The following is a 26,426-nucleotide window of genomic DNA, read 5'->3' on the forward strand; positions in this document are numbered from 1 at the left end:
TCTCCACTGAGGTAATTTGCCTGGGGGTGGGGATACTGTACAATGCCCTGAAGCATTTTCAAATGCCACAACTGTAATGGGATGCCAAAAGCACGTCATAGGAAGAGGCTAAGATGGCTGGGCAACACCATCCAATACTTAGGATGGTGCTGTGACAGAGTGGCCTGACCTAAACTTATCAGTGCTCTGTCTCCATCTCAGAGGATGGAAGTAGTAGACGTGTGAAATAACTAAGGTGGGGGAGGAGGAAAGGACCAGGTGCTTGTTTGTGGATTGTTTCCTTCCTAAGCCCAGACTGGTGTCTTGTCTGACCATGTCGTCTAATCTTAGCCACGTCATCTCTAAATGAGCTCAGGCTTAGGGATATACATGGATCGATGCTTGCTCCAGGTTGCAGTAGGTCTGTTGCTTTCACACCTGCACATCTATGTTTACTGTGGCAGTATTTATAATATAGAGCCAAGGTACAGAACTGACCCGATGCCATCAACACACAGATGTGCCATGGCTACACAATGGCATTTCAGTCTGCTGGAAACATGAAATTCTGCCATTTGCAGGAACTGCAGAGCAATTACCATGTTGTATGTAATAAGGTAGAATCAGAATGACAGATACCATGTGTGCTCTCATGTGAATGCTAAATTATCCACATATGTGTATATGTGTATACACACATATACACAGAGTTTCATACATATGATAGTAAAGAATAGGAGTCTATGTGGAAAGAAGAGGGGAAACACCTGATTCCAACTCACCATTTACCACCCTGATTAGCTCTCTTGGGTCAGCACATTCCCAGACCTACTTGCAATAGTCAGGAGTACCAAAGTGTACCTCACCCCTTAGCCATTGCCCTGGGATCTTGCAGATACTTCTTGGTTTCTCCCAGGCTCACTTCCCACTTCTCTGAAACACTGCCTCACCCTTGGATTCCTAGATGAGTTATTGACTCATTGTCTGCCAACCGTGGCAAGCCTGGCTAAGCAATCCTTTCTTGTGAAGTTTACATTCTCCTGGGAACAGGGAAACCAAAACGGCTGGTAACAAACACAAATGTTACAATCTGTAGGGACCAGAATGGTGCCTCTTTCCAGGGCTAGGCTGGGACTTAGTGAGATAACACAAAGCAAGGCCTTGAAATAAGCGTTATTGCCTTCCACAGACAATTAACTCAAACTGGCATAGGTAAGCATTGCCATCTATAACCTATCCCTAGAATATCACCTCCCCAACACTGAGAGAAAGAAGTGACTGCTGATCAAATAATGCCGCCAAAAAGTAAGTGTTTTCTCCAAACCCAAAGTCACATGCCAACCTGCAAGAGCTTGCCACTGGTGAATGTGTCCCCTCAAAGTTGTCCCATTGGAAACTGATACTTGAATCCCTATGCTGATGGTGTCTGGTCATGGAAACTTTGGGTGGGACAGTACACTAAAGGTTAAAGATATGCATGCATATACACACACATACATACATACATACACACACACAGAGGCACACACATACATACTCCCTCACAAACAGCTTTCCCTTCTCCTTCATGCAGATCAGATCTTCAAACTCGAAAAAAAAAAAAGTGGAAAAGTGGAAAGAACACTAAGCTAAGAACTGGAGACTTGCATAGACACAAGGACACATATCAACTGACCTGCTGTGTCTCTTGTTGCTGTTTAGTCTCTTGTGGCTATAAGGGAGAAAACACTTGGCCACTCCACTTTACATAAACCCACCCTGCCCTCAGCTTCCCAGGCCACAGCAACCACTCCCAGCTACACTTTTAGATCATAGTGTGGGCCCAGGAAAACTCCAGCCACCTTACAATCAAGAGTGCTGGCTCAGCTGGCAGTTAGCATGCAGAAGTATGTGAAATGATCCATTCTTATCTCCTTGTACAAAGCTCAAGTCTAAGTGGATCAAAGAACTCCACATAAAACCAGAGACACTGAAACTTATAGAGGAGAAAGTGAGGAAAAGCCTCGAAGATATGGGCACAGGGGAAGGATTCCTGAACAGAACAATGGCATGTACTGTAAGATCAAGAATCAACAAATGAGACCTCATAAAACTGCAAAGCTTCTGTAAGACAAAGGACACTGTCAATAAGACTAAAAGGCAACCAACAGATTGGGAAAAAATCTTTACCAATCCTAAATTCAATATAGGGCTAATATCCAATATATACAAAGAACTCAAGAAGTTGAACTCCAGAAAACCAAACAACCCTATTTAAAAAATGGGTTACAGAGCTAAACAATGAGTTCTCAACTGAGAATACCAAATGGCTGAGAAGCACCTAAAAAATGTTCAACATCCTTAATCATCAGGAAAATGCAAATCAAAACAACCCGAGATTCCACCTCACACCAGTCAGAATGGCTAAGATCAAAAACTCAGGTGACAGCAGATGCTGAGGATGTGGAGAAAGAAGAACATTCTTTCATTGCTGGTGGGATTGCAAGCTTGTACAACAACTCTGGAAATCAGTCTGGTGGTTCCTCAGAAAATTGGACATAGTTCTACTGGAAGATCCAGCAATACCACTCCTGGGCATATACCCAGAAGATGCTCCAACATGTAATAAGGACACATGCTCCACTATGTTCATAGCAGCCTTATTTATAATAGCCAGAAGCTGGAAAGAACTCATATGTCCCTCAACAGAGGAATGGATACATAAAATGTGGTGCATTTACAAAATGGAGTACTACTCAGCTATTAAAAACAATGAATTTATAAAATTCTTAGACAAATGGATGAATCTGGAGGATATCATCCTAAGTGAGGCAACCCAGTCACAAAAGAACACACATGATATGCACTCACTGATAAGTGGTTATTAGCCCAGAAGCTCAGAATCCTTCTTAGAAGGGGGAACAAAATACCCATGGAAGGAATTACAGAGATAAAGTTCGGAGCAGAGACTGAAGGAATGACCATCTAGAGACTGCCCCACTTGGGGATCCATCCCATAAACAACCACCAAACTCAGACACTATTGCAGATGCCAACAAGATTTTGCTGACAGGAGCCTGATATAGCTGTCTCCTGAGAGAGTCTGCCACTGCCTGGCAAATACAGAAGTGAATGCTCATAGTCATCCATTGGACAGAGCACAAGGTCCCCAATGAAGGAGCTAGAGAAAGTACCCAAGGAGCTGAAGGGGTTTGAAGCCCCATAGGAGGAACAACAATATGAATTAACCAGTATCCCCAGAGCTCCTTGGAACTATACCACCAATCAAAGAAAACACATGGTGGAACTTGTGGCTCCAGCTGTGTGTGTAGCAGAGGATGATCTAGTCGGTCATCAATGGGAGGAGAGGTCCTAGGTCCTGTGAAGGCTCTATGCCCCAGTATAGGGGAATGCCAGGACCAGGAATGGGAGTGGGAGGGTTGGGGAGCAGGGGAAGGGGGATAGGGGATTTTCAGAGGGGAAATCAGGAAATGGGATAACATTTGAAATGTAAATAAAGAAAATATCTAATTTTTAGAAGAAGAAGAAGGAGGAGGAGGAAGGATGAAGGAGGAAGGAGGAAGGAGGAAGGAGGAAGGAGGAAGGAGGAAGGAGGAAGGAGGAAGGAGGAAGGAGGAAGGAGGAAGGAGGAAGGAGGAAGGAGGAAGGAGGAAGGAGGAGGAGGAGGAGGAGGAAGAAGGAGGAGGAGAAAGAAGGAGGAGGAAGAGGAGGAGGAGGAGAAGGAGAAGGAGGAGGAGGAGGAGAAGGAGGAGGAGGAGGAGGAAGAAGGAGGAGGAGAAGGAGAAGGAGAAAAGGAGAAGGAGAAGGAGAAGGAGAAGGAGAAGGAGAAGGAGAAGGAGAAGGAGAAGGAGAAGGAGAAGGAGAAGGAGAAGGAGAAGGAGAAGGAGAAGGAGAAGGAGAAGAAGAAGAAGAAGAAGAAGAAGAAGAAGAAGAAGAAGAAGAAGAAGAAGAAGAAGAAGAAGAAGAAGAAGAAGAAGAAGAAGAAGAAGAAGAAGAAGAAGAAAAGGAAGAAGAAGAAGCAGCAGCAGCCAACTCAGGAAGAGAAAGATAAGAAACCCCCAAACAACTGCAAATGGAACAGGAAAACCCATTCACTGGTTCCCAGGTGGGAGGAGCCTAAACACTGTGCTGTGCCCGCCCCTGCAAAGGGAAACGGACCAGCTTCCGGTGTCATGGAGAGGTAGAAAAGCACTGGAGACCACAGGTGATCACACAGCAGCTGGTTACACATTCCCCATAGCGAGGCCCTCTCCAACAACCAGGAAAGTGACCCCTTTTTATAAAGTTAGCACCGCTAACTCCTGGCAGACTTTCAGCAAATGCTGCCATGTGTTTTGGAAAACCTTGTGAAACTAGGGTGTGATTTACAGAGTCCTATTCTATTTTCCCACAAATTTCCCCTGACACTGGACAATTCTACTGCTGGACATTCATAAACCTACATGGATGCGGATGGTAATTAATGTGCTACCAATAACAAAAAAAAAAAAAAGTTTTTAAAACTATAGTATCTACTAATATAAAGCATGTTATGAAATGTTACAGTTTTGTATTGTTTTGTTGTTTTCTTTTTTAAGTGAATTTATAGCTGGGGACATAGCTCATTTATAGAGGGGCTGCCTAGCAAGCACCAGGTCCTGGGTTCTCTCACTAGAACCATGGGAGGAGGGGGATACAGATCTAAACCCAGTAAATATGAAGTAAATCAGCCGTGTTTGCAGTAAAAGGGGAAAGCACTGTATAAGTGATTATCTCATATTTGTGCACGTATGTATTGGTTTTTAAAACAAGTGTGGAAGAAAGCAAACCCAACATCAGGGTTTATTTCAGGGAGGTAGGATTAGAGGCACTGGCTACTTCATGTTTTGTTTTATCTCATTTTCTTTAAGAAACATATATAACTTAAAGCAAAGCTTACTTATTTGTAAGATAAAATAGGAAATGAACATCAACGCCTCAGAGCATGTAACCCATTCTACCAGGCATAACAAAATGTGACCAGGGCATGTGGCCAAGTCCCCAGTTTGGCCAGGAAAGGTGTGATTGTTGTTGTTTTTGTTGTTGTTGCTGTTGTTATTGCCAAGTTGAAATGAGCAAAGTCTTAGCAGCTCTGCCAAGGTGACTGCCAGCATTTGTGGCACAGATGTGTAGAGATGTCCATATGCAAAGCTAACAGAGTGGGCTCTGTCACCTACCTTTGAACCTGCTGAGAAAAGAGGCCAGTGACAGCAGCCACCAGTACTGGAGCAAAGACTGCTGAGCCACAGTAGCGCTCTGCCTTGGTTATGTTCTCATTGCTTTGATGAAATGCCCTGACCAAGGCAGCTTAAGGGAGAAAGGGCTTGAAGGGATACAGTCCATCTTGGTGGCAAAGGCAGGGCAGCACACAGGGAAGGCATGGCCACAAGATCAGGAGGCTAGGCTGTCTCGTTACAGTCACTCTCAAGAAGCAAAATGTAAACAGAATTAGGGTAGGACAATAATTCTTCAAGACCTGCCCCTAATGACGTATTTCTTTAAGGGAGTCTCAATCTTCTTAAGGTTCCATGCTCTTCCCAAACAGCACCAGTGGCTGAAATGTTTCAACACCAGAGGCTATGGAAATATTTCACATTCAAACCCCAGCATATAGACATTACACTAGAGAAGAAGTCAGGAATAGACTCCTGATAGAAACATCTAGCGTTACTGTTAAGAGAAACAGAAGAGTGTAATTGGTACAGACCCAGGATCGGTGAGTCATTTACGTTACGTTACCTCTTTAAGACTCAGTTTCCTGATCTGTGCATGGGAGGCCAATGATGAGTTCAAATGCTTGCCATGTAATTTCAAGGAAACTGTGGTATCTAACAAATGTATTTCCAGTGCATAAGAAAGAACCATTTCACTAAGTGGTACTAGGATAACATGAGATATTATCCTATACAACCTCATGTATTAGGATACATGAGAAATTAATACACATGCCTTTATTGTATACCAGAATAAACTGGAGTGGATCACAGGTTGAAATGTGGAAATTAAACCACAGAAGTATTTTTACAAGTTAGAAATTGTTTGGAACATCCCAATGGGAGGTGTAATGATACAGCGCAAAACACGAAAGGAAAGATTTGATTATATGACCCTTCTGCTGGTCCACACAGCAAAAGCACACATGTGAGGTCTAAATGCCTACTAGACAAATGGGGGGGATTCTAGCAACTTACACTACAGACAAAGGGGTAACTTTAATCATGAATAAGAACTCTAGCCCCCTAAAAAAACCCAGCCCACACACAATAGAAAGAAAATATAAAATGCAAAATGCAAATAACCAAACACACACCAAGAGATCAATTGTAGCTACAATAATGTAGAGGAATGGTGTATCCATGAATACACCTTTGTGTGCATGCATGTGTGTGTATCCATCCATATACACATACATTTGTCTGTGTGTATCCATGTATATATGCTTTGTGTGTTTGTGTGTGTGTATGTATGTTTGTGTGTGTACATATATAAACATGTATGTATGTGCATGTATGTGCATGTATCAATGTATATACATTTGTGTGTGTGTACGCACATGCACATACAACTCAGAATCTTGTATTTGTGCAGAAGTACTTTACTGAGTGGGCATCTTGTTAGTCTCTAAAGAAGAATATTTTAACTAGCTTATTGATGACCATGCAAACTTTAGGTAACCACTGTGCAATGGGGACAGGAAGAGCTAAGGGGATACAAACATGATGTGGAGCCATCTGACATTGGCTTACCAAAATGACACATGCCCAGTGACTTGGCAATTCCACACCTAAAATAGTGTCCTACAAACAGGCAAGTGGGGCCTTTTGTCCAGAGGATCCAAATCAGCAGACTGCAGCAACCTCGGGTCAAAAGTATCTGGTGCAAAAATTTCTGTCTATGCTAATATGCTCGTTCCTGTTCCTGAACCATGCACTGTGGCAATTACTGCTCTAAGATGTACGTTGTTCTAGGTGATAACTCATCCTGGAGAGCTTACAGGACGAAGTATGAAGGGATCTGCAGGGATCCTGAACCGACTTCCCCCAGATTCCAAATGATGACACTATCCTTGTCATCCTTTTCATTACAGCAGCATCCACGTCTGTGAGCAAATGGCTCTCAGTAGAAGAGTGAACACACTGCAATCAACACACTGTGGTATAACGCTGTCCTCCCACAAAAGATCAGAAATAGATGAGTCCTGTTTTATCTTTAAAAAAACAACACAATTCTGTTAAATAGTATATTGTTAAGTGAAGCTGCTGGGTATGGATCAGGGGTGTGTACTTAAAACACAAAGGCTGGGGTCAAGAACAAACACAAATATCTGCTTGCGCCTGCATAAGATATATCTGTAAAGATATGCAAAAGGAATAACATGGCTATCTAGGGAAAAGGAATGTCTATTTGTGTTTTTCTGAAATGCACCTCTATGAGGAAACAAAGCAAAATAAGGTAGTGATGTATGGCTTTAGCATAGGGGCTGGGAGGTAATAATCTCTAAGTAACCATTTGTGGATTTTGTTATGATTGTTCACTTTTATTATTATTATAGCCATGGGAGCCCTTATCAGACTGGAAACTCCTGCTGTGTCCTCAATGACAGTCTGGCATCGTGGGACTTGGCAAAAAGCGCCTATATTCCTTACCCTCTTGCCTTCCATGAGCTGCCCCCATTCCTAGCTTTAACTTCCATGCAGAATAGAATTCTTACCTCTATTCTTCTCAGCCTAAGGAGCCTGCTATCTATAGTGAGTAGAGTTAGAGGTGATACACAAAGACAATGAAATATGAAACTCTCTGTTCTCCTATCAGCAAAACATCCCCCAACGCAGACCAGTCACTTCATGTGCACACTGGGTTTCCTAAGGTGGGGCAGGGCAAGTTGTGATGGGGAGGAAGAGAGCTTGGCTTCCTACTTACTTTTCACCACGGAGTGATGCATAATGTCGTATAAAGCTCTGCTGCCAAGAACAAGAGTTGTTTCAGGCTGGGGGTGTGACTCAGTGGGAGAGAACTTGCCTGGTATGAATAAGGTCCCAATCTCAACACCACAAATAATGATGATGATGGTGGAGATGGTAGTAGTGGTAGTAGTGGTGATGGTGGTTGTGGTGGTGGCTGTTATGGTGGCTGTGGTGATGATGGTGGTGGTTGTTATGGTGGTTGTTACAGAGGTGGTGGTAGTGGTGATGGTGGAGGGGTGGTGATTTTGGGAGTGGTGGTGGTAGTGGTTTTATAGAAGAATGAATATGACACGTGAAACACGTTTTTGATATCAAATTCTTACAATATATTGCTATTAGTCTCATGGAAAAGATATATTCAAGAGTACTTTGTAACTTTACAGTATTGTGCCTTCACAGGGCATTATGCTACCACTAGAAAGGTTTCTAGAACTTATACCTCAGCATGGTGCTAAGGACTTAGTGCCTCTGTAAACTGTCTTAGTTGAATATCTGGGTAGCAAGGACCATTTGTGTACATGGGGAACCCATGGGAAAATTCTACGATCTGTCCACAGCCCTGTCACATCTCCTACCCTACAACCACCCTCTAATCCCACATAGAAGGTTTCTCGGCAACCTGTCTATTGCCCGTGCCTTTTGATCACATTCTACCTTTTCTGCATTACCCACAAACTCCCAGGCTCGTGTGAGCAAGAAATCAGGAAGAGGGCACTTTCTGCCCATGGCTGTCAAAGAGTGATTGAGAAAGAAAGGCTGGCAGATTCTGGGGACCTCCTCATCGCAGACTGCACTGTACCTCTCGTGTGCTCAAAGAAGCCTTTCTTTGGTTGTTCCTGGGATTTTTAATCACCTGGTTTACAACATGAGATTCCGTCCTGCTTGGACTACACCTAGAGCTGAGTCTCGCCCTAGCACTGGACTGAGTCTTTATCCACTCTGTTTCGTCTCTCCATGGAATGGCCCTCATCAGATTCACATACCCAGGGCTGAGCATGGTATCTGGCAGCAGGTGTTTCATAAATATTTCTTGAAAGCTAATGAAATTAAAATATATGTGTAATTTCTTGGCAACCGGAGATTTATTAGTACCGCAGACCAGCCAAGCATGCCTGCTCCCCTAGGTTTAGCTTTCAAACCCAAATCTTGGGACCACGTAATCTGCTGTTTGGGTAAACAATGTGATTCCATTTGACAAAGGAAATCCAAAATCTCTAAGGGACAAAGGGCACCTTTCCTTACATACACATCAACCCATCATTTATATATGCACAGGCGCTGATAACAAATGCTAGCATTATTAACAAAAGAAAATTCTACGAGCCTGGCATGGTCTAGTGATTTAGCACCCGCAGGTAACTTTTATTCTGAATCTTAATTTACTACCCACTGGTGACCCTTGTGTAAAAATCAGGACAGGGGAGATTTGATCTTGCATGTAAATTTTATGTTTTGTCTGCTGGCAGATTTATGATTTGGGCTGCGCCCAATGCATTCAATGAGGGCGAGCCACATAATGGTCATACGTGTCATCACCCAGCACATTAAGCCGCTTGCAATATCCCAGATTACAGTGGGACATTGCAAAGCATGGCCATTTGAAGGTAATTCATTCCAAATTCAACTTGGATTGCTTTTCCTCCACACTGACAGAGGGCCATGCAATGAGATCGTTGGTGTGTGTCTACAGCCTAAACATGATGTTTTTGTTTGCAGAATGCTGTAAGATGTTGGGAGATTATTTTTTCAGGAATATATATATATATATATATATATATATATATATATATATATATATAGAGAGAGAGAGAGAGAGAGAAATATCTTTTAAAAGATCACTTGCCCCTAACAAAGAAAAGCAAAGAAGTGTCAAAGTGGAGACTGAATGAACTCCAAATGTCAAATTCCCAATCTTTGGACCTGAGCAACTGGCTCAGTACATAACTCAGCAGGACATGTGGGAAAATTCACAGTAGGAAAAAAGCTCTGGGGTAAATCTGTGTCTTTTCAAGACAGCCTCTGTGTGTGTGTGTGTGTGTGTGTGTGTGTGTGTGTGTGTGTGTGTGTGTGTGTTTGTGTGTGTGTGTTTTATACATGTGTGAGTGTGTCAATGTGTATATAGTATGTGTGTATGTTGTTTGTGTGTGTGTCTGTGTCTGTCTGTATATGTGTGTGTGTGTGTGTGTGTGTGTTTAGGATGGTGCTGGGGAATCACATGACACACACATGGAGATCAAAGGGCTGCTACAGCTGTCATTCCTCTCCTCACCTTCCACCTTACTTGAGACAGGGTCCCTCTTGTTACTGTGCTGTCTGCCAGCTTAGCTGGCCCATGAGCCTCTGGGGATCCCCCCACCTCCATCTCCCATCTCCCTGTAAGGGCACACTGGGCTTACACAGTCACAGTAGCTTTCTGTGTGCCTACGCTCAGAGCTTCGGGCAATGAGGGTAAGCACTCAGTAAGAGTACTGGCCTCTTCTTTCCCCTGTCTAGGCTGTTCTCCAAAACCTCTCTCACTGCCCATCAGCCTCATGTCAAGGAAGGGCTGTCTATCCTCCTGAAAAGGGAGAAGCACCCTTTCTGGAGATGGAACTTGGAAGGAGTGGCTCCAGAGAGCTGAATGGTTAAATTGTATCTTACTACATAACACCAGATACTCAACTAAGGATGCACAGTGGTTTTGCATTAATACATGACACGTAGTTATCATTGGTACTGCAGTGGGTTGAGGAGACAACTCAGTCAGTGTTTGCCATAAAAGCATGAGGATCTGAGCTCAACACCTACAATTGGCATCTTTTTAAAAAGCAACATGTGCTGACACATGCTTGCAATTCCTTGTCTGGGTAGCTAGGTGGAGGGGGGGTGTCTTTGGGGCTTGCTGACAAGTCAGTCTAGCCAAAGTGGTAAGAGAGACCAGTCTAGCCAGGTTCAGTAAGAGACCCTGCCTCAAAATCCAAGATGGAAAGCATCCTGAGGAATAGCAGCCAAGGTTGTCCTCTAGCCTACACACACACACACACACACACACACACACACACACTCATACACACACTCATACACAGAGAGAGACAGAAACAGAGACAGAGACAGAGACAGAGACAGAGACAGAGACAGAGACAGAGACAGACAGACAGACAGACAGACAGACAGACAGAGGAGGGCACACAGGGAAAGAGATGGGTGGACAGTCACGAGGGCTGCTTCTGTGGCACTATCAGATAAGAAAACAGAATCTATGGCCAGGACATGTGTGCTATTCTCTATGGATATGCACTGTGTTATGCTTCAATAAAAAGATATTTAAAATGGCTCTCTAGAGACTGAGAAGATGGCTTAGTGGGTACGGTTCTTGCTACACAAGGCCCATGACCTGAGTTCAGAGTCCACATAAAAGATGGTCACTAGCACACACATGTAAGCCCAGTGTATCCCTATGGGAAGATGGGAGATGGAGGTGGGGGGATCCCCAGAGGCTCATGGGCCAGCTAAGCTGGCAGACAGCACAGTAACAAGAGGGACCCTGTCTCAAGTAAGGTGGAAGGTGAGGAGAGGAATGACAGCTGCAGTAGCCCTCTCCACATGTGTGTCATGTGACTCCCCAGCACCAGCCTACACAGACACACACAGACATACACACAATCACATACTACATATTCAGGGACACACACATAAACACATACACGCATATGATATACACCGCACACACAGACACATACACTCTCATACACTTACTATACACCACACACATACACCACACAGACACAAACACACACAGACACAGACACACAAACACACACAGGCTCTCTTGAAAAACACATTGGATTTATCCCAGAGCTTTTCATGGACTCTGACACAACACCCCAAGATCCCAGTGATAACTTTCCTTTGTCTTCAAAACTTGTCAAACAGTAGGAAGCAAAATTCATACTCAAAAGACAGTGTTGCTGGGATGTGAGCGAGGCCTCATCTTATACAGAGGACGCCAGGGAGAGAGGGGTTATTGCAGCTGATATGGCCTTGTGCCAACTGCTTGTTTCCAAACCCTGCCTTGGGGTAATTAGGCCTGATCTGGTGCAACTTAGGAAACACAGGGTGCCGTTTTAGCCCAAACTCCTCATCCAAGACCATCTAGGCCGTGTGCAGGTCTATGTCTTTCTCTTAGCAGCTGACCTTTCAGAGTCCAATTACAAAGCTTTATTGTCTCAGCCCCCTTTGCCATCACCCCCTTGGGAAGGAGGAAGCCGTGGGGCCAATAGGAACAGAGCCAGTGAGGCCTGGGCAGATTATAAATTGCAATTACAATCTCTGGAAGCCCAAACTCCACAGATGAATGGCTGAGTAACATTAATGTCAAGAGCCCAGGCTCTTGGGCCTAAAGGTGATTTTATAAAGTCCCTGGGAAGATGGCTCACAGCATTATTATGAGAGCATAGGGCTGTGTGACCTTTGAGATTATGTCTACCTCTAAATGTATATATTGATCACACACTAATATCTAGGTCACTGCATCCCAAAATAGGATTCATAAACCACACGCTTTGTTTGTTGAGAAAGAGACAGAGACAGAGAGAGACACAGAGAGGGACAGACATAGACACACATAGAGAGACAGACAGACAGAAAGAAAGACAGGCAGAGAGACAGAGACAGAGAGAGACAGAGAGAGGTAGATAACACTTGGGTTGAAACCACATGAGAAACATGCCTCCCTGTATCCTCTCTCAGTGCTCTGTGAAATAGCTTAAGAGCTCTGAGATATTTCGTAGCAGGCCAGGAGCTCCATCTTAATTCTCCTGCACTATACCAGAATTTGGGGACAGGCTAGATTCACTGTGATGAGCTGTTCTGGTGTATGTAGCGTGGAACTTCTGAGGCAGGATGCTAATGCATTGGCCTCCGGGCCACAACACGCCACTTACTCATGCACGCTGTGGCTCTGCGGAGTTTCAAATTTTTGCCTTTTGAATTTTGTATTACTCCAAAGTCTTCAGGGCAAGCAGCTTTCCTAGGGCTTCTGTGGCTGACATGCTTATTCTGGGACTCTGAGGTCCCATAGAAAGAGGAGCTGTCAAAGGCTGTGAGGAATGGGTGGGAAAGGGGAGGGGCTGGTGTGGATGGTGGCACTTCCTATATACATGCAAACCCAAGAGCCCATGTGTCTGCCCCTAGACAAACTCCCTGTCTTCTCCTTTTCCTCTAAGTTTCACCTCCTCATCTTTCTTTCCCATTTATTCATCACATACTTTTTAAATTATTTTACTGTATGAACCCGAGTTTCAAAGAGCATTTACACGCAAGTACATAAAGTGCTTTGAACATATTCTCTGTGTTCGTTTCGTTTCTGTTGCTGTGATAAAACACCATGATCAAAAGCAGCTTATGGAAGAAGGAGTTTATTTTGGCTTATGGTGCCAGGGGGAAATTGGTTAAGTGGCAAGGGGACACATCAGGGAAACTTCAGCCGAAGACATGAAAGAGGGGCAAACTCGAAGCGGGGTGAGGCTACAGACTCTCAAAGCTTTCAGCAACAATGTACTTTCTCCAGTAAGCTTTCAACCCCTGTCCCACAAACAGTGCTACCAACCAGGGTCCAAGAGTTCAAATGTGTGAACCTAGAGGGACCACTTCACCCAAACCACCACATACCCCACCATCACCCATTCTTTTCCTTCTCTCTCTCTCTCTCTTTCTCTCTCTCTCTCCCCCTCTCTCTCTCCTTCTCTCTCTCTCTCGCCTCTCTCCTCTCATGAACCCCCCTTCTCTCATAAACAGTTTCACTTCCTTTCTTGCCATCTGCACATGTATAATTGTGACTATCTATATAAAACCTCAGATCACAAACGAGAGAAAACACTCAGTATTGGTCTTTCTGGCACTGACTTAATCCACTTAAGACTCTATCTTCAGGCACATCCATTCTCCTGTGAACAATGTAACTTTGCCTTCCTTTATGGATAAAGAAATCTCCCAATGTATAGGCTCCTTGTTTTCACATCCATTCCTTTGCTGACGGACACCTAGACTGTCGTATAACTAGCTGTTGTGATGAACACTGCCATAAATATCAATATCCAAGTGTCTCTATGACAGGTTGACTCAGAACCTTTCCAGTAACTAACTGGGTGCAGTTGGATCATGTAAGGTCCACTTTTAGTCTTTCTGAAGAGTCTTCACCCTGGTTTCCATGGAGGCTGGACCAGTTGTCACTCCCACTAGCAGTGCCCAAGACTTCCCTTTCATCCCTCATCTTCAGCATTTTTTGTTTTCTTTTTTAAAAAAATTACAGTGAGTGTGTCAGTGTGTATTAGTGTGTATGTGTCTGTGTGTCTGTATGTCTCTGTGTGTGTTAGTGTGCGTGTCTGTGTGTGTATGTCAGTGTGTGTGTATGTCAGTGTGTGTGTATGTCAGTGTGTGTGTATGGGTCTGTGTGTGTGTGTCTGTGTCAGTGTATGTATGTATCTCTGCATGTGTGTGTGTGTGTGTGTGTGTGTGTGTGTGTCTGTGTATGACAATGCACATATGGAGGTTAGAGGACAATCTAACACCTCTCCTTCCTGCCCCAGGCCTGATGGATCTCTGCTCATCAGGCTTGGCCACAGGCGCCAGGATTGCCTTAGGAGTCTGCCCTGCTCTGTTATTTATGTTTTCTTAGTAAGTGCCATTCTGCCAGGGGTGAGATAGAATCTTAAAGCAGTTTTAATTTGCATTGCTCTGGTGGCTGGAACAGTTTTTTTTTTTAAATATATGCTTATTGGCTGCTTGAGTTTCATCTCCTGTATCTTTATCGATGTCAGTGGGTAGAGGATCTCCCACTAAGGGACTAAATATGGAGCCATGGGGTCATTTGGTCCCACTTATAACCTCTGACCTTGTCACAATGCAACAGCAAAACCCAGAAACAGCATGAAAGCAGTGTGCTGGTGTTCCAGTCAAACTTTATTTGGAAAGGCCAGCGGCCGCCAGATATGCCCTGTGTGCTCTGGTTTGCCCATATTGGACGCATGCTTTAACCAGCAACATAAAGAAATCTGAGCATGGTTTAAATTTTTCTTCTTCCTTCTTGAATGCTTTACCTTATTTCCTGGGGCTAATCCATCCCCAGTGCTCTTTGGTAAAATCTTTTCTCATTTCAAAGCAGATCCCACATCCCACTTATATCAGGGAGCCTTCCCCAAACCATCCCCAGTCTCTGCCTTGGAACAGTCTTTGCTCACACCAGCCTCTGTATATATGGACAGACATCAACCACAGCTTCCTGCTCTGCCTCTCCTTTGAGTTTCCTTTCAAATATTTTGTCTTCTAGTTAAAATGCACACTGCCTCACGTTCCTCCCAGCCCAAGCCCTGCAAAATTCCCTCATACAGATTCTTTGCTCTGTAGAATTCTTCAATGTGTGTTTTTCAAAGGTGCTAGTATTTTAAAACTAAGAGCCAATTGCACACACAAAAAGAAAGCAGCAAGGGTGTTTCGGAGAGTGGGTTCTTTCTGCACACTGAGTTGAGATGGATGGTGATGGGGGCTGGAGAGCAGGAAATGGGGAGACGTCTAGAGGGATGCACTAAGGACCGTCTCATGATTCTACAGCGCATGTCCTACTTAGGCTCCATAGCATTAGCACCGTGGCTGTGAGAAACAGACAATTTATTCTAGCAGGGACTCAGCACAGCTCCTAACAGCAATGTCTTCAAAGGAAAAGGAGGGGCCCTCACCTTGTGAGACCATCAAAAAAAAAAAAAAACGATTCCCACAGCCACCACATGAGCTTCTGTTTATCTTACTTGAAAGCAGTGGAGCCTGCTGGGATTTGAAACCTCGGGTTCCAGAGAAAGAAGGGGTATTACCAAGACTTGCTTTCTCGTGGCTTAAGAGGTGCCTGGAATATGCCTCGCCCCCCTCAGTTTTTAACTAAATCTTCTAACTTCCCTGATGTAAATGAGATCATTACAGACAGCATCCCAACCTTCAGATGGTTAGATGGATGGCTGGATGGCCCACAGAGAGGCAGACCTCCTGGGAAGGAAGAGGGAAGCTAACTACAGGCCAAAGAGTAGCTGGGGCAAGTCTGAACTCTCAAACACTAAAGGTAACACCCCCACTTGTAGGACACAGGAAGTTGTCTGCACAGAGCTGTGGCAGTCCCCTGTGTGTCCACAAAATCCTTGCTTCTTGGAAAATACAGTGTGCAGGAGCTGAGGGTCAAGTCAGCCTCTAGGCGCCATTTGATGCCCTTTATCCTCCTTCTGTCAAATGTAGGCAACCAGAGAACCTAGAAGGGTGGTACCCCATGCTGCTCAGTTTCATCCTATATTAATGAGGGTTTGAACCAGAGACATGTCTGGCTTGAAGGGCTGGAGTTGGATAAAACATCCCAATATGCAATGAGGCTGAGCTAAGTGCTTACTACTGTGGACCACAGAGACGGCTCTACCAGCAAGCACCAAGACCTGAGCTTAGTTTCCAGAATTCATGCAAAAACCGTGGTGGTACATTCCAGGAGGACTTGATGGCCAGTCAACATAGCCTAAGCTCCAAGCCAATCAAAGACCGTGTCTCAAAAGAGATGGAGGGCTTTCCTGAAGAAGATTCCCAGGGTTGTCTCCTGGCCTCCATAGAGGCCTGCCTGTGTGGGTTTAAATGCTCATGAACAATGTGTGCACATACACAGGCATGCCCACGTGCACTGGAAAATGCAAAGCCTTGCTCACTACTGTGATTATGTAAACGTACCCACTGCCTGACAGAGGTTAATGGCACCATGACCAAGAGGCGGGCCTTCTAACAGCAGCAAGGCAGCAAGTACCCTATGTGCACTCTCTTTCTGCACACAGGGGAGTTTTCATCTCAAAGAGCCAACTCAGCTGCTAGGTAGGAAAGCATTCTTCCACAATACAGAAATGAACAACTCACACTTTGGTGCAATAGATGATGCCTATAAAGACCAAAATTTGAATTTGAATTCCCTATAATTGTTGATCTATCACAAAATATAATTCTTCTGATTGTTTTGGGGGGCAGTGGTTATTGTTTTGTTTTATTTGTTTGTTTTTATGTACACACTTATATTCCCAAGGCTAGGGAAACAGAGACAAGAGAGTCCCTTGGACTTGGTGACCAGCTAATCTTGGCAAACTGGTTCAATGAGAGGATCTTATCTCAAAAATTAAGGTGAACAACACATGTAAACACACACACACACACACAACCACACACAAAGAGTAACAATAATAGTACTTGCTCTGGCAGTCAGCATCACTAAACACACAGGTTAGACCTAATGTTCTATGCACCAGGCCCTGGTGTAGAAAGAGATCCCTCCAATCAGCCTGTAACAGCAAAGCACAGCCACACTCCCTGTCATGGCCAATGCAGATATAGGCTAAATTGCAAATTGATCCAGAGAAGCTGAAGGCTTCCAGCATCCAGAATGCAGTGGACCACTCCTCACATCTTTCGGCCATTAAAGGGTGGCTTGGCTGTGTGTGGCTGCCAGCACTGCCCCATATGCGATGGGAGTCACGTGAAGCCTAACAGTTGTGATGGGATGGACAGGTGTCTGATTAAAATCCACATTGCTGTTATTTACCCAGCCACATCTGGGCAGCTCTCAAATTATGAAGGAAGGCAAACAGATAAGAGACGAAGCAGATTGCTGTCCTCACAGACGGGCTTTATTTAAAGAAGTAACTTGCCTCCGTAATTCATCAGCCACATTTGGGCCACTGTGGAACCCTCAGCGGCTCTCACAGAGTACTGGCTGATGGCCTGTGCTCCTGATCAAGGGGTCTCTCTCTTAATGGATGAAAGGATCATCCTGCTTTCTAAGCAACAAGGAAATACGGAAGCATACAGCTGCTGTTTGATAGGGCTCTGGACCATGTTTTAGGAACTGGCAGTTGAGATGAAATATTTCATAGACTCCGTTTCCATGGAACAATGAAACAAAAGAACAGAAGGAGGAAAAAAGATTCCAAAACTATTTATAACTCCATGAAATGCCAAACCAAGACTAAAGAAAGGATACCTAATGCTAAAGAAAATATTCTCAAACATGAGGTCAATACACAAAATTAAAAGGAAGCTACAAATGAAAATTAACAAGTTTAAGAATAAGATTTTCTACAATGGCACCAATATTCATGGCTCTTAAAGCCACTGATCCGTGGGGCTGGAGAGATGGTCCAGTGGTTAGAGTAGTGGTTGCTCTTCCAGAAGACCTGGGTTTGGCCTCGGCACCCACGTGATGGCTCACAGCATCCCCATGATGGTTCAGTTCCCATATGGTGGATCACAACCATCTGTAACTCTTCTCAGTGGACCTAACCCCCTTTCCTGGCCTTTTATGGATACTGCATACACATAGGTAATACATACACATAGTGCAGGCAAAACACCCATACACATTAAATAGATGATAGATAGATAGATAGATAGATAGATAGATAGATAGATAGATAGAAAAAAGAAAGAAAATATGTGTCATTGAGTCATATATATATATATATATATATATATATATATATATGTATATATATGTAAAATGGTATAGTTGAGGTATAAATCTTTATACCTCTAATGTATTTAACACAACATTCTTATGTTTCTATTTTTTGAGATTATAATATGATTAAACCATCTTCCTCCCTCCAAACCCCTCCATATAACTCTTCCTTTCTTTCATTCAAATAAAGCCATGGCCTCTCTTTTCACTAACTGTTGTAGCATAGATATACACATTTTTGTTACTGAACATGGTACAACCTGCTCAATGTAAAAAGTCACTCCATGTTTTTAGGGCTGATCATTTGGCTGTTGAATAACCAGTTTGTGTGCTCTCCCAGGGGCAGACTATTTCTCCCACTCTCAGCATCTCTTAGTTGACTGTCGTGTATGTGTAAGTGAGGCCTGCAGCCCTCCATCCACTCTAATCTGTCTATTATTGTCCTTGTTTGGGTAACCATGTTGGTGAGACTTTATGGGTGTAGCTTTTGACATTCTTAAAAGTTCCCCTGTTCTCCTGGCTCTTACAATCTTTTGCCCCATTTTTACAATGATGTCTGAGACTTGGGTGCAGAAATTGTTCTGTAGATGTACCCGTTTGGGCTGGGCTCATAACTCTGCATTTTGATTGATTGTGGTGTCTGTAATGGTTTCTGTTGCAGAGAAGTTTCCTTGACACAGGATGAAGACTATATTGATCTGCGTCTATGAACATAAATATTTAGAATGTAGTTAGGAATTATCCTGTTAACTGCAGTTTTGGAAACTATTTTTTTTTTAAGATTTATTTACTTTATATATGTGAGTACACTGTAGCTGTCTTCAGACACACCAGAAGAGGGCCTCAAATCTCATTACAGATAGTTGTGTGCCACCATGTGCTTGCTGAGATTTGAACTCAGGACCTCTGGGAGAGTACTCAGTGCTCTTAACATCTGGAAGAACAGTCAGTGCTCTTAACTACTAAGCCATTTCTCCAGCACCCCCCCCCCAACCATGTTTTTAACAGCATTTTAAAATTAAAACTGTGATGCTAAAAAAGATATCTCAGTGGTTAGTTAGGGTCTCTACTGCTCTTACTTGCAAAGGTCCTACCTGGGTTGATTTCCTAACAGCCAGATAGAGGCTCCCAACTGCCTCTAACCTTAGTTTCTGGGGATACAACGGCCTCTTCTGGTCTCTATGGACTCTTGTATGTACATGGTGCACATACACTCATGAAGGTTCATGCACACACATGTAAGTTTTTAAATGTTTATTTCTATATTTTCATATATGAGTTACATATACAAATGTCATCAGGGTCAGATGTTGGTGTCCAGAAAGACATCATCTAGCAGAATTTTGCTTTGGCAGCTGTGTGTGTCTGTCCTACTGCAAGAACACGGTCTCAGATGTTACCCTTCATGAATAATTTAAATGAAATCTTCAAGGAAGGATCAATTTCTTCCCTGAGACGAGGATATTGAACTAGATCAGCATTTCAGCCATTTTACTTCCATGCGATGCCCTTGACATTGTGATGTGGCTGTGAAAGAATGAACATGGTTACTGAGAGTAAATGTCATCTCACAGACTTCTTGATCTAATTCTAGAAAATATGTTTATCTAGAAAATACTTCTATGGTACTTGATGGATGCTAGACATTGATCTTAGTGTTTTACAAGTATTAATTAGTTCATTTAGTTGTCCCTCAGACAAAGTATAGGAGGATTGTCATTGCCCCCCACAGAGAGGTAAAAAGAACATACTGGCCAACAAACATACCTATTCATAATACTTGGGGCAACCTGCTCATTTCTCCTTGTTACTACTTTCCCCTCCTACCCCCTTTGCTTCTCCACCAACACCCAGCTGCTTCACACTCGGGCCTTTGCTCTGTCTTTATAATGCCTTTCATTGAACCTCTGTGTGGTCCACATTCCATAGCTCAAATGTTCTTTAAGTCATAGTTCAAGAGGTGACTCTCGGGAAAATCTCTAGTCATGTTATCCACTACAGCTCTGCCCCACCTCTGCCCCCTCTACACCATCTGATTTATCTCTTTCATGGTGATTACCACTATGTGACATTATTTTATTGCCTTTTAAATGTTCCTTGCTACTTATTAATAATTTATCCATTTTTTTTCCTTCTTCTAATAAACCCTGAGCTTTATAGCACTGGGAAGCTAATTGCCTAGTTTGCTAGCATGTCCCAGTTCCAACCTCGGTGCCAATCCATACTATGTTTCTGGTGCACATTGGATGGACAGAAGAGTAAACACATGCAAGCCATAAGGATTGTGGCTCTACTCATTTTTGTCCTATAGAATTGTCCTTCTGTCCTAGGAGCTTTGCATCAACTTCAGAGAAAAAATATTCAGGGAAGATTTTATCTATACAGAAAATGTACTAATATTTTCCCGCCCTCTCAATAATGCAACACATAGCACATGCATTTAACATCTCTGTAGAAGACACACATCATACATTCTTTTTTATATATTTTTATTAGGTATTTTCCTCATTTACATTTCCAATGCTATCCCAAAAGTCCCCCATACCCTCCCCCCAACTCCCCTACCTACCCACTCCCACTTTTTGGCCCTGGCATTCCCCTGTACTGGGGCATATAAAGTTTGCAAGTCCAATGGGCCTCTCTTTCCACTGATGGCCGACTAGGCCATCTTTTGATACATATGCAGCTAGAGTCAAGAGCTCCGGGGTACTGGTTAGTTCATAATGTTGTTGCACCTATAGGGTTGCATATCCCTTTAGCTCCTTGGGTACTTTCTCTAGCTCCTCCATTGGGGGCCCTGTGATCCATCCAATAGCTGACTGTGAGCATCCACTTAACATCATACATTCTTTACACATGACTTAAGTACCTAAGAATAGGCTATAGATGATAAATACTTCATCCCTTGCTATGATGGACTTGAGTATTCAAGAATTTAACTCCAAAAGAAGGTATATATATATACATATATATCATATATATATATCATGTGTATATCATATATATCATATATTATATATCTTAAATATTTTATATATTGTGTATATCTCATATATTATATATCATATATACATATATGTGTGTATATATGTATATATATGTATATGTGTGTGTGTGTGTGTATATATATATGATAACAATTTGGGTTCAGATGAGAAGGGAGCTTTAAATGACCTTTAAATCATGTATGCCCTTTTGAAGGTAAATTGTAATGAGATGGCTTTGATATTTGAAGTTAAGTCTTGGGGTCAAACCAAGACACAGCTCACAATGAGTAGAGGCAGCTATCAATGGGACAAAGAAACTTGACAATGAATAGTCTGTGTGTTCAAAAGAAGAGGAAAAACTGAGGTTGGGACTAGGTTCAGTTGGTGGAGTGCATGCATAGCAAGAACAGAGCCCTGGGTCTGTTGTGTGTGCAGAGACTCTCAGTACTCAGCACAAGAGGTAGAGGTAGAGGGTTGGGAACTAATGCCGTCCTTGGCTATACAGTGAGTTTAAGGTCAGCCTGCACTACCTGAGACTTCATCTCAAACAAGAGGAAGGAGAAGAGGAGGCAAGTCTACCTGTGTGAAAGATGACACTACCACTAAAGCAGTAGCCCATCTGGAGACAAAACTTTAACCCTTTTGACAAGGATCCCTTGGCCCCACAAGGAGGCAGGCAAGTAACCTAGTTGCATAAAGAGTCTGTCTGCCTATCTGGTCTGCCCAGTGCTGGATCTGAACACAGCTAAACATTGAGCTCTCTCTCTCTCTTCTGTTCCCAGTGAACAGTGTGATTTTTTTCCTTTTGCTTTATAAGAAAACATATCCCATAGCATGTTCTAGACATTAGGAAGATAAACAAGTAATCTCTTAGAGTAAAATACAAGATATTGAACTCGTTCCCTGGAGCAGCCGTCTAGAGCACGCAAGTAATTTTAGGAAGATGGAATTGATTTCTGACCTGTGCCTTGGTGTATTTGTAAGCATTTGTGTTTGATGAAAAACAGTCAAAATAAAGGACAGTTTGATTTTTCAAAAGCTTTAAAGCCCATATCAGGATAAAAGGGAGTCACTCACACGTGACTGGACAAATGGACAAAAGAAAGAAATGACTATAGCAGACAAAATGCAAACATAGAGTGAAGCTCACTGACTCTCTTACACCATGCTTCCCCTGTTTGCTTTTAACCTTGGTTGGGTAAATTCAAGATAAACAGCTTTGGGCCACAAGTTCAGTTCCCTCACCTTATCACAGACTTTAGACCCTTAGGCAGTCTTCAGCATGACCTGTCTCAGGAGAGAATTCTTGCTTCCATTGAAGGAAGAGAGTCATGGACCCATGGGAATGAGATTTGAAGTCTCCCTGATTCTAGCAAAAGAGAAAAACAGACTCTATCATGCTCACAGGTCACCTGCATCTCATGATATTCAGGGGCCAATGAGATGCCTCTGCATGTAAATGAGCCTACAGTCTGAGCACTCACTCCAGTGTGCCCGCCAGAACCCACCTGATAGAAGGAGGAAAAACACAACTCCCACAAGCTGTCCCTAACCTCCACACATACACATGCACATACACACTCAAACAAGATGGAATACAAAGTGATACAAAATTATGCAAAGTAAACAAAATGATGCTCAGACTAACCCACCTTAGAACTCTCCGGGCTTATCAAATTCTGTCTTCCAGGTCTCAACAGGGTATGCTGCCCAAATTTAGAGCTAGTATGTAAAACATGTATTTGAAAAGTTAAAGGACACACAGTGTAATAAGAACCCATTCTCCTTACACACACATGTAAACACACAAATACACACACACACACACACACACACACTTCCTTACAATCTGAACTGGTTTATGCTAGATCTAAACCCTTGTGGTTCAGTGATCTTACAGAAATGAAGATATCAAACATGCTTTTCATAGGGACAGAGAGGGGGCAGGGAAACAGACAAACAAGGAGATCACAAGTTATTACAGGACTTCAAGACCTGTGATTAAGTCTTTAACGAGATTTGGCTTCCATTTCAAAGTCCATCTCTGGGTTTCATAATTAAGGTGTGAGAAGTCTGATAAACAAGCTTCAAGTCAGACGTAAACAGAAATTGGGAACTTTAGACCATACCTCTACTCCACAGTTAATAAACCCGAGCAGGGAACAAGGCAGGAGGCCCTAAGTGGCAGAGCCAAGATAGAGAAGGAGTAAGGCTGAGTTGACCTATGAAAAGACAGGCTTCTGGCTGGAAAAACCTTTGGAGACTCCAATTTAGCAAGGAAGTAACATTAAGACGATATGCCCTGGAGGTGATGTCAGTATTCCCAGAATCCTGGGATTTTCTGTCTTTGTTGAGGCAGGAAGTTTTGTGTTTCCTGGCAACTTGTTTTGTTTTTGGTTTTTTGGGTTTTTTGTTGTTTTGTTTTGTTTTTGTTTTTGTTTTTTTATCTGTATATAAAAAGTCTCATGGTAGGGGGCTGGAGAGATGGCTCAGTTATTAGAAGCACTTATTTACTGCTACTGTAGATGAGGTTCAGTTTCCAGGACACATGTAGTGGCTCACCACCATCTGAAACTCCAGTCTGGGGAATAGCGCCCTCTTCTGACCTCTACAGATGCTACACAAGTGTGCTACACATACATATGTATAGGCAAAACACTCATACACATAAAATAAATAAATCTAAAAAGAGTTTCTACAGCATAATTCAATCCCTCTTCCTGAAAACGTGGAGGATCTTCAATAGATAAGGGTCTATTCAGTAATTCTTTTGTACATCAGTGGTTGACCATATGGTAACCATAGTGCCGTAGGTTATATTCCTTAATGACGCTGTAGTCATCATAGCTGATGTAAATACACTTTGGAATTTTCACGCAGTGCCAGAACTGCCTAATGATGCATTTCTCAAAAACATATTCAGCCATTAGGAGGAAAAAAACAACACACAGCTGGATCCTGTAGAACGCCTGAGATAAATTTCTTTTGACTCTCTCTCTCTCTGTCCCTAAGAAACCCTTAGGCTAAAGGAAAAATGCCCTGTCCTGGGGACTTCATGATCCCTTCCCATTTCCCACCAAACTCTTCACATAACAGAGATTCTGAGTGTTTGCTTACCCGTTGTAAAACATGATTCAATACAAAACATATTCTCACTTAGGGGCTAAGACTTCTCATTTTCAAACAACGGGAACATCACTGTGGGGGAGGAGTTCTAAACAGTCAAGGGCCAGGCAAGGGTTCTTCTGAATATATGGAAATCTTGGTCTTCTTCTTCCCTAAGTTTTACATACTAAGACCTGTTTTTCAAATCTCCTTAATGAAATTAGGAGCCCAGGAAAAAGCTACCAAAGATACAAGGACATTTCAAGGCCTGAATTTTTAAGGTCTCAAAAATGGATGCCATATGATTATTTTTTTATTTAGTGGATCTTTCTTTGATGTGAACTAAATATTGCTGTCAACTGAAGTTCCCTGGAAAAGCCACACCTGTGATGGAGAGTCTGTAGTCTGACAGATCAAAATTTCCATGACGTTTGGGACTGGAAGTGCTGCAGACTGAAAACTCAAAGTATCTTGGACTTTCTTTAGACCCCTTAGTGGCATTTACACCCACCTAGAGAGCTGAACTAATGTCCTTTGGACTGTAGGATAAGACTTTCGGCTTGCTTAAGTCAGCAGCTCACTAGCTCCCACCAACCCCCAAACCTGAATGTCATCAGATGTCATCAGCAAGCTACTTTGTTTACCCAACTTTGCTCTAGCCTGCCTCCCCACAGTCTCTAACCTCATTATTTGGCAAACTATTAAGTTATTATTGTCTTTTGTTCTAAGGCTATAAATGTCAACCACTCTACAGTGGAACATGTCATCCAAGCATCCTGAGTCCACGTTCCCAGGCTCTGGTCACTGCCTGACTGTATTTTGTATGTTCCCGACATATACCAAAGGAAGCATCAGATAGCACTTAGTAACAAAGACATCATAAATATCATATGTGCAAAAGGATATGTAAAATGCAAAAAAAAAAAACAAAAAACAAAACAAAACTCACAGAGCTGTGGAATAGTAGAGATTATATATTCCTTTTTGTTTTTAAATTGTGTGTGTATGTGCACTCATGTACATGTATCCGCTGACTGGCATTCTTTTCCCCTCTTTTCTGGGACCAATAATTCCTTCTTCTTTGAGTTCATATGGTCCTGACATTTGCAGTAGCCAATGGTAACTGTCCACGCACTCTGCTCACAGAGATAAAGACTAGCATGAATCCAGCCTGTTAGAGTCTCCATGAGCAACAGAGTCTGGCACAAGTACAACATTGCTCTTCTTCCAAAGACCGACCTACAGGAGCCTGGATGAGGAGGCTTCTTCTATGGAGGGCAGTGAGCAGGCACACTGTGTGCAGAGCCTGCTTCCCACAGAGGAGGGACAGGGGTCCCACCCCATTCCTCTGAATCAGACTGGAATGAAACGCCAATGTTTTATAATAGAGAAGGCTCCAATCGTGACCGAATCCAGATGGGCACCTGGCCTTCTCCAGTACCCTAAGCTCCTGATTTCCCTTTGGCTTAAGCTAGTTTGAGCTGGGTTTCTCTCTCGTTCAAGTAAAAGACCTCCCCTGGAAATCACAGATACATGCATGAACTCCTTCGTACGCCTCCCTCAAAACCCAAAACATCCAAACACCTCAACAGTGCTTATATCTGAAAAAACCTGTGGCTGGGATTTGAGATAAGAAAAAGCCCTATCAACTGGATTTCTTTACTTTGACTTTCGTACAAGCACAGTATGACTTTATGATTTTTTAAAAAACAAGAAAACAGCTTTTTTCAGAAACACTCTGTGCTCACATCTAGAGTAAAAGCCACTGAACCCATTCCCTAAGGATAGCAGTATCTGAAAGGGGTGAGATTGCACACATGAGGCAAACTCACACCTCGAGTGGCTTTGCTTCTCAAACTCATTGTATAGTTC

The sequence above is a fragment of the Mus caroli genome, unplaced genomic scaffold, assembly GCF_978045245.1.
Source record: "Mus caroli unplaced genomic scaffold, Mus_caroli_1 scaffold_7, whole genome shotgun sequence".
In the NCBI taxonomy this organism is placed as follows: domain Eukaryota; kingdom Metazoa; phylum Chordata; class Mammalia; order Rodentia; family Muridae; genus Mus; species Mus caroli.